The sequence below is a fragment of the Coloeus monedula genome, assembly GCF_965178545.1.
Source record: "Coloeus monedula genome assembly, contig: HAP1_SCAFFOLD_166, whole genome shotgun sequence".
NCBI classification, from domain to species: Eukaryota; Metazoa; Chordata; class Aves; order Passeriformes; family Corvidae; genus Coloeus; species Coloeus monedula.
The window spans coordinates 125,163-138,600 of NW_028120748.1; positions in this window are offsets into that span (position 1 = coordinate 125,163).

The following is a 13,438-nucleotide window of genomic DNA, read 5'->3' on the forward strand; positions in this document are numbered from 1 at the left end:
AGCATTGGCTGTAACTCAGAGAAGGGTGAGGGGAGCTGCTCTGTCGCTCCATCTGTCCCCAGCTGCCCCTCCTGAGATCGAGGGCAGTCACTGTGTTCCCCTGAAAATCAGCCTGGCACAGCTGAGAGCAGAGGGACCCACAGCAGAGCAAAGTGGCTCAGCCTTTCTCAGAGTCTCAGCCCCACTGCTGGCCAAGGACACTCCCGGCCCCAGTGTCCCCTGGAAGGCAGCTCACAGCTGGGATGGCATCCCGAGGGCACAGCGAGGGTCCTGTCCATGGCCCTGCTGGAGGAGAGCCGGCTCATTGCCAGCCTCCCAGCCCGGCGTGCCCAGAGCTCCCGGGGCACAGGGAGCTGGGACACCCCATTGCTGTGCTCAGCCTGCACAGGAGGAGCCCCAGGGCTGGGCCTGAGCCTGCAGCTGGAGCTGCCATTCCCAGAGAGCCCCTGAGCAGCGCCAGGAGCAGCTGAGCAGGGCAAGGAGAGAGAGCCGGGCCCTGAGGAAAAGCCTTTCCCTGCGCAGCGCTGCCCAGCCCCTCCCGGGCAGCACCAGGGCAGGACAGTCGCCCTCAGGCCCCGGGCAGCAGGAACGGGCCCGCGGCCGCAGAGATGCCCTTCATCTCTGGTGCTGCTCTGCCGGCCCAGGAGGGCACCGAGGGCCCCGAGCCCCCGGGCTGAGGGCCCCGAGCCCCCGGGCTGAGGGCTGTGCTGGCTGCGAGGGGACACCGGGGCTGCGCTGCTCAGGGCGGTGTCTGCACTGCAGGGCAGGCCCGGCAGCTGCCACAGCTCCCCTCAGCAGGGCTGCCCTCAGCGCTGCCTCCCTCCCTCCCTGCCCACGGCTCTGCTGCTGGAGCTGTCCCAGCCGGGAGCTGCTCCTGCGGCCCGGGCTCCGTCCCTGCCGCTGCTGCCGGAGCCCAGCCCAGCCCCTGGGCCAGCCCTGCCCGGCAGCCGCTCGGGGCTGCGGGGATTAAAGAGCAGCTCCCCCGGGCCTGGGCACCATGGAAAGGTGATGCTGGCTGGATCTGGAGGCCGCGGAGGTGCAGGCACTTGCTGAGGCTCCCAGGAATCCTCAGTGGGATGGTTTAAGAGCCTCAGCCCCTGCTCCACCTGCACAGCTGAGTTTCCATTCCCACCAAGCTGAGCCTGGGAAAAGTGGGAGCACAAACTGAGGAAAGCAGAGACTCAAGCAGGAATCTCCTGCCCTGAATGTGCTCATGAAAATCCCCTCAGGAATGAGCTGGGCATGAGCTGGAGCTCTGAGCAGCCCTGGCCCCCACAGCAGCCTCTCCACAGCAGCAGGACCTGCCCTGCAGGAGTCACTCCTTGCAGCCACAGCTCCCCTGCACCACCCATGGGGAGCTGCCAGGCAGGCTGAGAGCTGCCCCTGGCAGGTGGCAGATGCCCTGGCCTGGCAAAGAGCCCTCAGGGCTGCAGGAGCTGCTCTGCAGGACAGCCCTGGGCACCCCTGGCTGCTGCCCACCTTCACAGCCTGCAGCCGGCCCTGGCAGCAGGAGCCGTCCTGCCCTGTCCCTCTGACGGTGCCCAGGGCAGCCCCGCTCTGCAGCACATCCTCCCCCAAGGCAGGAACGGCAGCAGAGCCATCCTCACAGCCATGGCAGCCGTGCCATGGGCCAGCTCTAGAGGATCCCTGCAGCCAGAGACTCACTGTGTCCCACGCTGGGAAGGTTTCTCCAGGAATGAGTTCAGAGCTGCCCTCCCAGCTGCTTTAGCCAGCTCTCTGCTCACTCCTGCCAGGTACCTGCAGGCAGTGCCCTCAGCCCTGCTGGGCTGGCAGAGGAGCTGCTCCTCAGCAGAGCTGCCTCTTTGAAGCTCTCCTTGGTTGCCAGGAGCTTGAGAGTTCCCTCTGTGCCAGGAGCCCAGCCCAGCTCAGCAGCACAGCAGCAGCACAAGGATTTTAATGACCCTCTCGGGGCTTTGGTGTTGTTCACATCAGACTCAGTCCCTCAGAGTGTCTTCAAAAAACTTCCCAAGAACTCAAAGTCAGATTCGAAGTCCAAAGTTTCTTTAACTTTTAATGGGTCCCAGTGAGGGACACGACTCACGTGAAAGTGTCCCCAGGTTCCAGTGAGAGCAGAACTCTGGAGGCAGCGATGGCGGGGGGGACAAGCAAGGGAAAGGTGTCTCTGGTGCTGAGCAAAGCTGGCTGTGTTCCATGAGTGCAAAGGGCCAAGGCCTGAGCCCCAGCCCCTGGCAAGGCAGATCCTGTCCCTCCCTCAGTGCTCAGGGCTCTTGCCGGGGCACTGGGATGTGGGGATGTGCAGTGCCCAGGGCAGCACCATGGGGCAGCCCCTGCCAGGCTGCTGGGCAGGGACAAGGAGGCCCTGAGGCCCCAGGGCTGCAGGGGTCACTTGTCCCCTCCTGGCCTCAGGGCCAGGGCCAGCAGCCGTGGCCAAAGGGCTGCACAAGTTGCCTCTGTCAGGGCCTTGCAGCTGCTGCCCATCCCTCTGCCCTCTGCAGCCCAGGCTGTCCCACGGTGTCCCTGCCCTGCGCCTCTGTCCCTGCAGGCTGTCCTCATCCCCCCGGCTGCCCCACCTGGCTGGCCCCTTCCTTTGCTGGCAGCTCTGCATCCTGCCTGCCTCTGCCTGGGCACACAAAGCCTTGGGCTGCTCCAGACTCCTTCTGGGGGACGTGTTGCACCCCAGCCCTGCCTGGGAGGGAAATTCCTTTCTCCTGGTGTCCACTCTGGGCCTCCCCAGCTGCCCTGTCACAAAGGCCCCTTGGTTCTTTGGGGCCAGCAGTGCCACAGTGGCCCCTTGGTTCCATGGAACGCCACAGGGTCACAATGGTCCCCTTGGTGCCACCAGCCCTGCAGGGTCACAACGGCCCCTGGGTTCCACGAGGCCACGCAGGGTCACAGTGGTCTCCAGAGGAAGGGCAGCACCGAGCCCCAGGGTTTCAGGGGCAGAGGAGACACAGCCACCAGAGGCCAAGGCCAGCCACATCTGTCTGTCCTGGCAGGTTTGTCTGGGAGCAGCCCTTGGATATTGGGAATTTGGGAGGTGGAATCCCAATTTTGGCCATGGGCACCTTGTTGAGAAGGATGGGTTTATTCCACATGAAAGAAAAGCACAAAGTCCAAGAGTTTTGGAAGAAGATGAGAGGTGGCCACCATGGGCGAGGGCAGCCAGACCTGTCTCTCATGGCAGCTTTTGTCTGGGAGCAATCCTTGGATAGACAGAATTTGGGAGGTAGAATCTCAGTTTTGGCCATGGGAGCCTGGATGGGAAGGATGGTTCTCTACTTTAGGAAGGAAAGCACGGAGCCCCCGGAGCCCCAGGGCTCCTGAGGCAGCCCCTGCTGCCCCGGGAGGGAATTTGGGGAGGGGGCAGAGGGGGTGCGCAGCCCCCGCCGGGGGATGACCCCGGCCCAGCGCCCTTCATTCAGCACCGAGCTGGGCTTGGGGCCGCAGGAGGAAGAGGCCGATGGGAAGCAGATCCTGCAGGGGGGACAGGGCTTGGGCTCAGGGCAAGGTCCTGCCCTGCACACCTGGCTCAGGTGTGAGCCTGCCCCGGGAAGGGAGCGGGACATTGCCATCCCCAGGGATCAGGGCTGGGAGCAGCGCTGGGAGCACGGACATGGAAATCCTGGGAGCCACTGGGACCGCCCTGGGGGGTGAATGATCCCCCCCAGCACCTTTCCAGGCCGCCCTGCGAGCTGAGAAATGCTCGCTGGGCCTCGGCCTTGGCCAAGAGCCCCCGGGCTCAGCTGCTCTGAGCTCAGGCGCTGCCGGCTCCCGCAGCCCGCCCAGGGCCGCCCTGCCCGTGCCGGGGCTGTGCTGGAATTCTCTGCTGCTGCTGGGCCACTCGGGGGCTCTGGCCCAGCAGGAAAGGTGACCCTGAGCCAGGAGCTTTCCTTGGCCGCAGCAAAGCCTCGGCACGGAAAGACCTTCCCAGCGCTGGGCCCTGGGCCGGGAGGGATTGTGCCACCAGAGCTGTCCCTCCATTTCTTCTGCCAGGCAGCTTTAGCACAGGAAAAGTGGAGAAGCCAGAGCTGCCTCTCAGCTTTCCGCAGTCCTGCAGAGCAATCCTGTGTGGGAAGCAGCCTGGGAACAGGGTTGAGGTGGCAGGGCAGGGGAATTGAGAGCCCTTTCCTCCGCCGTGGGCCCAGGCTCTGGCCCTTGCCCTTTGCAATGGCCCTGCAGCTGCCAGAGGGGCCTTTTTGGCTCAGCTGAGAGCAGTCCTGCTGCAAGGCTGTCCTCGAGCTGCTTGGGCTGCACATGTGCCCAGGGAATGCTCATTGCTTGCAGTCTCAGGCGCTGTGGGTGTGCAGGTGTAACTACTGCAGGAGGGAACAGCTCTGCTGGGGGCAGTTCTCTTTTTCTTGGTGGTTTTTCTGTTGAAGGAACGTTCCCTGCCAGCTGTGGGCAGAGCTGTGTAGCTGTATGTGCCACTTGTGTGTGGCACTGTGGCTCAGGAGGTGGCCAAGGGGAGCTTGGCCGAGGTGTGGGCAGAGGAATGGCCATCAGGCCAGGCTGGGGGGTCAGCGGCCGGTCAGTTGCGTTGCGTGGCCGCGGCTCTGGAGGCTTGTGTGGGAGCGTGTGCAGGGCTGGAAGGCTGGGGCTGCCGCCGCTGTGTCCCAGAGCCGGGAAGGCCGGGGCTGGCCCGGCCCTGGCCCGGCCCCGCCAGCTCTGGCAGCTGCCGGCGGGGACACAAAGGGCAGCTCCGAGCTGCGGCCGCTGCGCTGCGGCCGCACAAAGGCAGCGCCCGCAGAGCTCCAGGGCAAGGTCCTGGCCCTGGCTCGGGGCTGGGCCGGGGCCAGCGGCAGAAAATCAACTTGCAGCTTGGGCCCCGCAGCAGGGAGGAGCAGCAATTGCTGGCTGAGAGAGACTCTTGCCAAGGGCCTGCGGGGCCGGGCCCCAGGGAACGGCTTCCCGCTGCCCGAGGGCAGGCTGAGATGGGATGTGGGGCAGCAATGGTTCCCTGGCAGGGCGCTCAGGGCCTGGCCCAGGCTGGCCCCAGAAGCTGCGGCTGCCCCCGCATCCCTGCAAGTGTCCCAGGCCGGCTCGGCCATTGGGGCTTCCTGCCCAGGAGGGCTGGGCTGGGCTGGGCTGGGGCTGCTGAGGGCGGGATGGGCTCTGCCTGAGACAGCTGAAGGCTGCGCATGATGAGGCCGGGGGGACCCCGTTCCTCAGTGGGTTCTGGGGTATCCCACATTCCTGAAGGGATCTCAGGGTATGTCCCGGTCCTGAGGCAGTTTTGGGGTCCCCCCAATGCTTTGGGAGGGGTTGTGAGAGGGGGTCTCTGGTGCTTGGAAGGGGGACCTATTGTCAGGGATGTGGGGAGCCCATTTTGGGAAGGATGCTGCTGTTTGTGGCAATGTTGAGAGGTTCTGAATGGGCTGTGGGGCCCTGGCTCTCATTTTGGGACTTGAGGTGAGCCCATGGGCACAGCAAGGCCTGAGGAGAGGTTCCAAGCTCCCATTTGGGATGGAGGGATTGAGCAGGAGCCTCCAATCAACTCAATGCCAGCCCCAATGTGTCGATGGCAGCCCCAAATGGCTCGATCCGTCAGCCCCAAGGCCCGGCTGTGGGGAGTCAGGAAGCACAGAAGGGGAATTGGTGTCCAGGAGGGGTGGGATGGGATGGGATGGGATGGGATGGGATGGGATGGGATGGGATGGGATGGGATGGGATGGGGGTGGCATTGTGGGGGTTGGATGAAGTTTAGGAGGGATGGGGTGGTTTGAGCACTTGGAGTGGGGGACTCAAGGGAGGGAAACAGGAGCTGATTTTGGGGAGGCTCCTGGTGCTTTTTCGCAGTTTTGGGGCCTCTAAGTGGCTTCTGGGAGGTTGCAGTGAATTTTGGGAAGGTGCTGTAAACCCCCCACAATTTGGGGGCCTGAAGTGAAGTCCCCACATTTTGGGAGGGTGAGGGGATCCCAATTGGGAGGGGGTCCTGCTGCTTTGCACCCCTTCAGTGGGGTGAGAATTGAGGAAGGAATTCGGAAGGAAGGAATTCGGAATTCGGAAGGAAGGAAGGAATTCGGAAGGAAGGAATTCGGAAGGAAGGAATTCGGAAGGAAGGAAGGAAGGAAGGAATTCGGAAGGAAGGAAGGAAGGAATTCGGAAGGAAGGAAGGAATTCGGAAGGAAGGAAGGAATTCGGAAGGAAGGAAGGAAGGAAGGAAGGAAGGAAGGAAGGAAGGAAGGAAGGAAGGAAGGAAGGAAGGAAGGAAGGAAGGAAGGAAGGAAGGAAGGAAGGAAGGAAGGAAGGAAGGAAGGAAGGAAGGAAGGAAGGAAGGAAGGAAGGAAGGAAGGAAGGAAGGAATTCGGAAGGAAGGAAGGAATTTGGAAGGAAGGAATTTGGAAGGAAGGTAGTAAGGAAGAAGGAAGGGAAGGAAGAAAAGTAAAATCGAAGAAAGAAAAGAAGAAAGAAGGAAAGAGGAACAAGAAATAATAAAAAAGAAAAAAAAGAAAGAAAAAAATTAAAAATGAAGGAAGGAAGCAAGAAAGAGATAATAAAAATGAAAAAAAGAAAAGAAGAAAGGAAGATCAAAAGACATATAAAAAAGAAAATGAAAGTGATTAAAAAAGAAAAGAAAAAGAAAGAAAGCAAGACTAAATAACAGGAAACCAACAAGGAAAAAATATTTAAAAAGAAAGAAAAATCATTAAAAAATGTAGGAAGCAAGCAAGCAAAAAGATAATAAAAATGAAAGAAAGGAAGAAAAGAGGAAAGAAAGAAAGTGAAAGAAAAGAAAAATTAACAAGAAAATGAAAAAAGTGAAGAAAATAGAAAAGAAGAAAGAAACAAAGAAATAAACAAAGAAAGCAAGAGTACATAACCTGAAGGCAACAGGAAAATAAAAGAAAAAGAAAAAAAAGAAGAAAGAAAGAAGCAAGGAAGAAAGAAAAAAAGAACAGAAAGACACAAGAAAAAAACAAAAGAAGAACAGAAAGAAAGCCAAAAGAGAAAGAAGGAAGACACAAAGCAACAAAAAAAATTTAAAAGAAAGAAAAAAAGATAAAAGAGTGAAGAATGAAGAAAGTAAGCTAAAAGAAATCAACACGAAAATTTAAAAAGCAAAGGAAAGTAAAAGATAAAGGAAAGACTCAATAATGTGAGACCAGGAAGAAAAATGAAAAAAAAAGAAATGAAGAAGAAAGCAGCACGAAACAATTAAAGAACCAAGAGAAATATTGAAAAATGAAGAAAGAAAGAAAAAAGCAAGAAGGTAATAAAAATGAAAGAAGGAAAGGAAGAAAAAAAGAAAGACTGAAAACATGAAACCAGCAAGAAGATAAATGTTAAGAAAAGTCAAAAAAAGAAGAAAGAAAGAAACAAGGAAGAAAGAAAATGACAGAAAGAAAGACATGAGAAAAAATAAAAGTACAAGAGAACCAAAGAAAGCAGAAGAAGAAAGAAAGATGAAAAACAGAAAGCAACAAAGACAAGAAAAAGAAAAAAGGTAAAAAAATGAAGGAAAGAAAAAAGAAGGAAAGAAAACGAAAAGAAATCAACAAGAAAATTTAAAAAGTGAAGAAAAAGAGAAGAAGAAAGAAAGACTAAGTAATGTGAAACAAAAAAACTTTTTTAAAAAAGAGGAAAGAACCAAAAAAGAAAGAGAAAAAGAAAAAAAAGAAAGACACAAGAAAAAATAAAAGAAAGAAGAAAGCAACAAAAAAAATAGGAAAAAGAAAGAAAAAAGATGAAAGAATGAAGAAAGAAAGCAAGCTAAAAGAAATCCAGGAGAAAATGAAACCCTTGTGCCACTGCGGGACCTTGTGCAGCCAAGGAGAGCATTGTGAGAGTGCGGGGCCATGGAACCAAGGGACCATTGGGACCTTGTGGGGCCTCCTGGACTCAAGGGACCATTGCCACACTGTGGGGCCTCATGGAATGAAGGGTCCATTGTGCCACTGCAGAGCCAAGGACACCATGGTTACACTGCGGGGCCATGGAACCAAGGCACCATTGGGACACCCCGTGGCCTCATCCTCTGGAATTCCAACACATCTGAGGGATGGCAGCACCTGCAGGCAGCACGGAAGGATTCTGGGGAGAGCCTTTGATCCCTGCTCCAAAGGAAATCAGAGAAAGAGCCCTGCTCAGATCAAGGCACCTTTTCCTTTTCCTTTTCCTTTTCCTTTTCCTTTTCCTTTTCCTTTTCCTTTTCCTTTTCCTTTTCCTTTTCCTTTTCCCTTTCCTTTCCCTTTCCCATTTCCTTTCCCTTTCCTGGTGTAAACTGTTGACCTGCCTGTAAGGTGCAGCAAAAGCTTTGCAGGGTTTGGTTCAAGGTCCCCAAGGTGGGAAGAGGGAAGTGTTCGAGTCCCTTCTAAGAGAAGGCTTGGAGTCTTTGTGCCATGACTGCCTGGGATGCATGGAACAAGTGTGTTCTGGCAGACTCTGGGACCTCGAGAGCAATCCCATGCAGGAGCCAGCACTGGCCCTGCACCCTGGTGGGAGCAGCGTGGTGCGGATGGGAAATGGGCAGCTGGGTGTGCAGTGGCAACCTCGAGCCAGGTCCTAGAAGGCCAGGCTTTAGCTTTGAACAGAGCAGCACAAAAAGCAGAATGAATGACCTTGCCTAGAAATCCCTGAAGGACAAAGGGTGACCATATGGACTGATTTGAACTCTGGGTTTGCAATAATACACGCCCAGGGAGCCACATGGAAGGAAAGGGCACAGAGGTCTCCAGTGAGCACAAAAAGAAATCAGTCCCCTACTGCAGAGTGTGCCAAAGCCAAAAGAAGTGGCCCTGCTGCCCTTGTAAAGCCCATGGGTTTGGAGACTCCCCAGGTAATCCAGAGAATCCATTGGCTGACCAAGCAGCTCAAGAGGGTGCTGCAAAAGCTCTCCTTGCACTAATACCTAGCAAAAACTGGAATGTTCTGCAACAACAACCAGATTCCAGTGATCAGGACAGGCAGTCAGCCCCAGCAGCAGCAGCAGCTACGGAAAATCCCAGCAGGTGATTGGTAACCCCGTGTGGGCAGGTAATTGTAGCTCCACAATTAATGTAGAACGGAACTAAAACATCAGGAACCACATGAGGAGATGGAGAATCTGGTGGCCAGTTTACAAAGGCATCTAGTAAGCACCAAAATGGCAAAAAATGATAGATCAGTTGTTGAGAAAGATGGGATTGGTTTTGAAGGAAGAAGGCTGCCTCCAGGGCTGGTTAAATGGGAATCACCAGGTGATTTTGGCCAACTGATTTTGCAGAAGTGCCCAGGCAGAAGAGGGACTGGCACATTTTGGTATTCGTGGATCCTTTTTCTGGAATGGCCAGAAGCTTTCCCATGTGGCACCAAGAAGACAAGGGAAGGCTCAGAAGCTTTGCTGAAATGAATATTTAATAGCCCTGGGACTAACTCTTGTAAGCCTTAAAAGGTGCATGGTTCTCAACAGATCATTGGGGCTGGACTCGCCTGTACATCCTTTCCAACCAGGAGATGCGGTGTGCACCAGAACCTGGAATTTTGGAACAATCCAGCCAAAGTGGAAGGGACCATCTCAAGTCCTCCTGGTAACCTACCCTGCACTCAAGGTAGAAGGAATCCAACTCGGGGTTCATCACATGTGGGTAAAACCAGCGAGCCCACATTAAACACAGCAGAAACAAGACTGACTGACACCGTGGGGTTTGGGGTTTTACATAAATCCTATTGTTTTAGGTATTGAATATGATTTTCTAAGGAGATACTATTTATTGGATCTGGATGAAGATGATCAATCATTGTGTATCTATAATAATAATAGAAACGATGTTCCTGACTTCTGGGAAGGGAAATGCAGTTTTCAAAGTCAGTGCGAGATGTTGGCAGATGACAGAATGTAACCCCTGTAACAGCTTGTTTGCCAACACCAACCTCTGCAGAAAATCCAGTGTCATGGGGAGCTTCAGTCAGCAATTTGACAAAAATCTGGGAACACGTGTGGGAAGGAAATAGCACCCAGGGCACCTAGACAGGGATGGAAGGAGAATATTCCTTACCATGGACACATCAGAACAATAGTGCTGAGAATTGTAACATCTCCAAAGCGGATCTGGAAATTACCTCAGGAAATATTGATCAGCTGACAGATTGCACTGATACCCCCTGGGGCTGTCAAATTCCAGCAGTCTGGAATGGCCCTCAGACAGGACACTGGGAATGTTTCCAGCCAGTTCAGGGGTGTCTGGGCTGGGCAGGGAGCCCAGGCCTCCCACAGGACCCCTTAGAGGTGGGTATAAAATATCCAGATTTAACAAGGTCAAGGCCAAAGGATCCCAGGACCAAGGAAAAGTGGGATTGCCCTGGGACAGACACTTGAGCTGTTTGGAATGCTGAGGTCCAGCGGCTCCTGGCTGTGGCCCAGGCTCTGAGGCTGGGCTGTGTTTGTAGAAATGATTCTGCCTTTCTCAGGGACACCTGGGCTGAGCCAACAAACAAGGAGCCTTGGAGAGGCACAGAGTGTCAGCAGGACACGGTCAGATCCTTAGGAGCCCCAGGATGGGTGGGAAGGGATGGAATTTGGAGCACACGTTTGCCCTGGGAGAATCAGGAGCACCACGGACACTGGGGGTATGAACGTTCCGTCCCTCGTGCAAGGAGTCACCACCGGGAACCCGACTGTGGGGAAAGGTTAAAGGGGATGGAACTGGGAAACATCCCAGTGCGGGAACTCCAGCGGGATGGATTTTAGAATCCATCTCTGCTCCGCAAAGATCTGCCTTTAGGAACAGACCAGCCCCACACCATTGGGCTCTGCCAATGGGAACTTCAGTGAATGCAGCTCCTTTGGGGTTTGCTGAAATAAAGGAACAATTGCCAGCCCCAGCTAAAATGACCTTCCAGAGCAGATTGGCTTTAGCCCTATTGCTGCTACATGGACAGGGAGTGTGTGGATTCTTGAACTGAAACAGCAACACTTGTTGTGTGCACATTCCAAATGTGATGCTGGATTGGATGATCAGGTAGAGAGGATAAAATTGGTTGCTGCATCCAGCAGGGAATTAAGGGGAGGGTTAGACTGTAACTGTTTGGATAAAATATTTAGAGGACTTGGATTTTCCCTGACTGATGGCTGGTGTCACTTTTGCAAAGTCTAACTGGGATCACAGCACTACTTGTGCTTATGACACTTGCTTTGAGCTGTGTAAAGAACATGGCTGTGAAAGCAGCTGAGAAACTCGTGGGGTGTGAGTAAAGGAGCAGAGTGAGGCTTCTGAAGGCTTGAAGGGAAGAGAAGCTTCACAGCCCTCCAAGGGGGGGAAATTTGCCAGATGAAAAACCGTTTGCACCTGGTGGGTTCATACAATGCTTCTTCTCCAAAAGCCACTGGCCATGGACCCGCCCAAGGCTGATTCTGTGGGCGGCAACCAGCCCAGGTGTGCCAACTTTCACCAGTTCACCGGGCAGTCAGGGCTGGCTTTGGGGTCAGCGACCACCAGGGACCCCCAAAGAGACCCCCAGGGCAGAAGAAGGGATGTGCAAAGGGGTGGGGGAAATCTGCAATGATTTTGGGGCAATGATGATCGTGTGTGTGTTTCTGGTGGGACAATCTGGGAATGTGTCTGTGAAGCACAGTCTGCAAACAGGAACATTCCTGAACTCGGCACCCACGGCTTTGGGAGGGGCTCTCCCCTCGTGCATCCGGCCCAATAAAGAATGCTGCTGCTTCGTGCTGCGCTGGTGCTGAGGAGGTTTTGTTTCACTGAAGTTTTGGGAACACCTCTGTGCCTGTGTCACAGACCCCCAGAGCAGCTGTGATGTCAGAAAGGGGCTGTGTGACATCACAGAGTTGGCTGCGACATCACAGAGTGGGTTGTGACATCACAGGGTGGCTGTATGACATCATAGAGTCTACTGTGACATCATGGAGCACCTTTGTGACATCACAGAGTGGTTCTGTGGCATCACAGAGTGGTGCTGTGGCATCACAGATTGGGCTATGACATCACAGGGCAGAGGTCAGATATCATCTAGCAGACTGACATCACAGAGCACTTGTGACATCACAAAGCAGGTTGTGACATCACAGGGTGCTGGTGTGACATCCCAGAACAGGCTGTGACATCACAGGGTGGCTGTATGACATCATAGAGTCAGCTGTGACATCACAGAGCAGCTGTGTGATATCACAGAGAGGACTGTGACATCACAGGTGGTGTGACATCACAGAGTGGCTATGACATCACAGGGTTGCTATGTGACATCATAGAGTGAGCTGTGACATCGCAGATAAGGCTGTGATATCACTGGGCAGAGGTCTGACATCATAGAGGAGACTATGAAATCACTGAGTGGTTGAGAATGTCCAACACCAAAGCTTCGAGCCAACAGCAGCTCCTGGAGGGGATTCTGCCCCCTCTGCCTGTCCTGGGAGCCCAAGGGCAACGCCCCGGGCACAACAGCCCAGAGTGCTGGAGCACAGTGTCCCTGCGCCAGGCCGTGTTCCCTGGCTGTCCCCTGTCCCTCGGCTGTCCCCTGTCCCTCGGCTCTCTGGGGCCGGGGGTGGCAGCAGCCCTGGGGGAGAACAACCCTGAGCCCCGGCTGGGCCAGTTCCCCCAGTTCCACCTGGGGTGGGGCCCAGGTCACTCCCAGCATGGGCCCTGGGGCTCCCAGTCACCCCCAGTATGATCCCAGTCACTTTCAATTACAGTATGATCCCAGTCACTCCCAGGATGATCCCACTATGATCCCACCATGGTCCCAGGTGTTCCCATTCACCCGTCTGTGCCCCCCAGATTTCTTCTGCAGCCCCCCCGTCAGAGTGGGGGGTGGGGGCCGAGTGCTGGTGCCCCCCTGCCTGCAGCAGATCCAGCGGTGAGGGGAGTTCAGGGGTCCCTCAGCATTTGGGGTCCCCTGGGATTTGGGGTGAACCCCCCGGGCCCCCCAGGATCTCCCTGAACACGCTGACGCTGCCCGTGCGCAGCGAGAAGGTTCATACCCGGCACGGGGTCCCCAGCTCTGTCACCGGCATCGCCCAGGTACCCCAAAACCTCCCGGGAATCCCCAACACCCCCCGGGGAACCCCAACCTCTCCTGGGACCCCGAAAATATCCCCGGGACTCTCCAAAAACTCCCCAGGACCGCAAAGCCCCATACAGACCCCCCAAAACCCTCTCAGGACACCAAAATTCCCACGGGACCTCCCAACACCCCCCGGACCCTCTTGAGAAAGTTTATACCTGGCACGGGGTCCCCATCTCCATCACCGGCAGGGACCCCAAAACAGCCTTGGGACACCCAAATATTCCCCTTGTGATCGCCCAAACCCCCACTTTGAGACCCCTGAAAACTCCCCTCGGGAACCCCAAAAAACCCCGGGACGCCAAAAACCCCCGGGACCCACAAAACCCCCCCAGGAGCCCCTCGCGAATGTTCAGACCCAGCACGGGGTCCCCATCGCCATCATCGGCACCACCCAGGTACCCCCAAACCCTGCCGGGACCCCCAAACCCTGCCGGGACCCCCAAACCCTCCCAGGAGC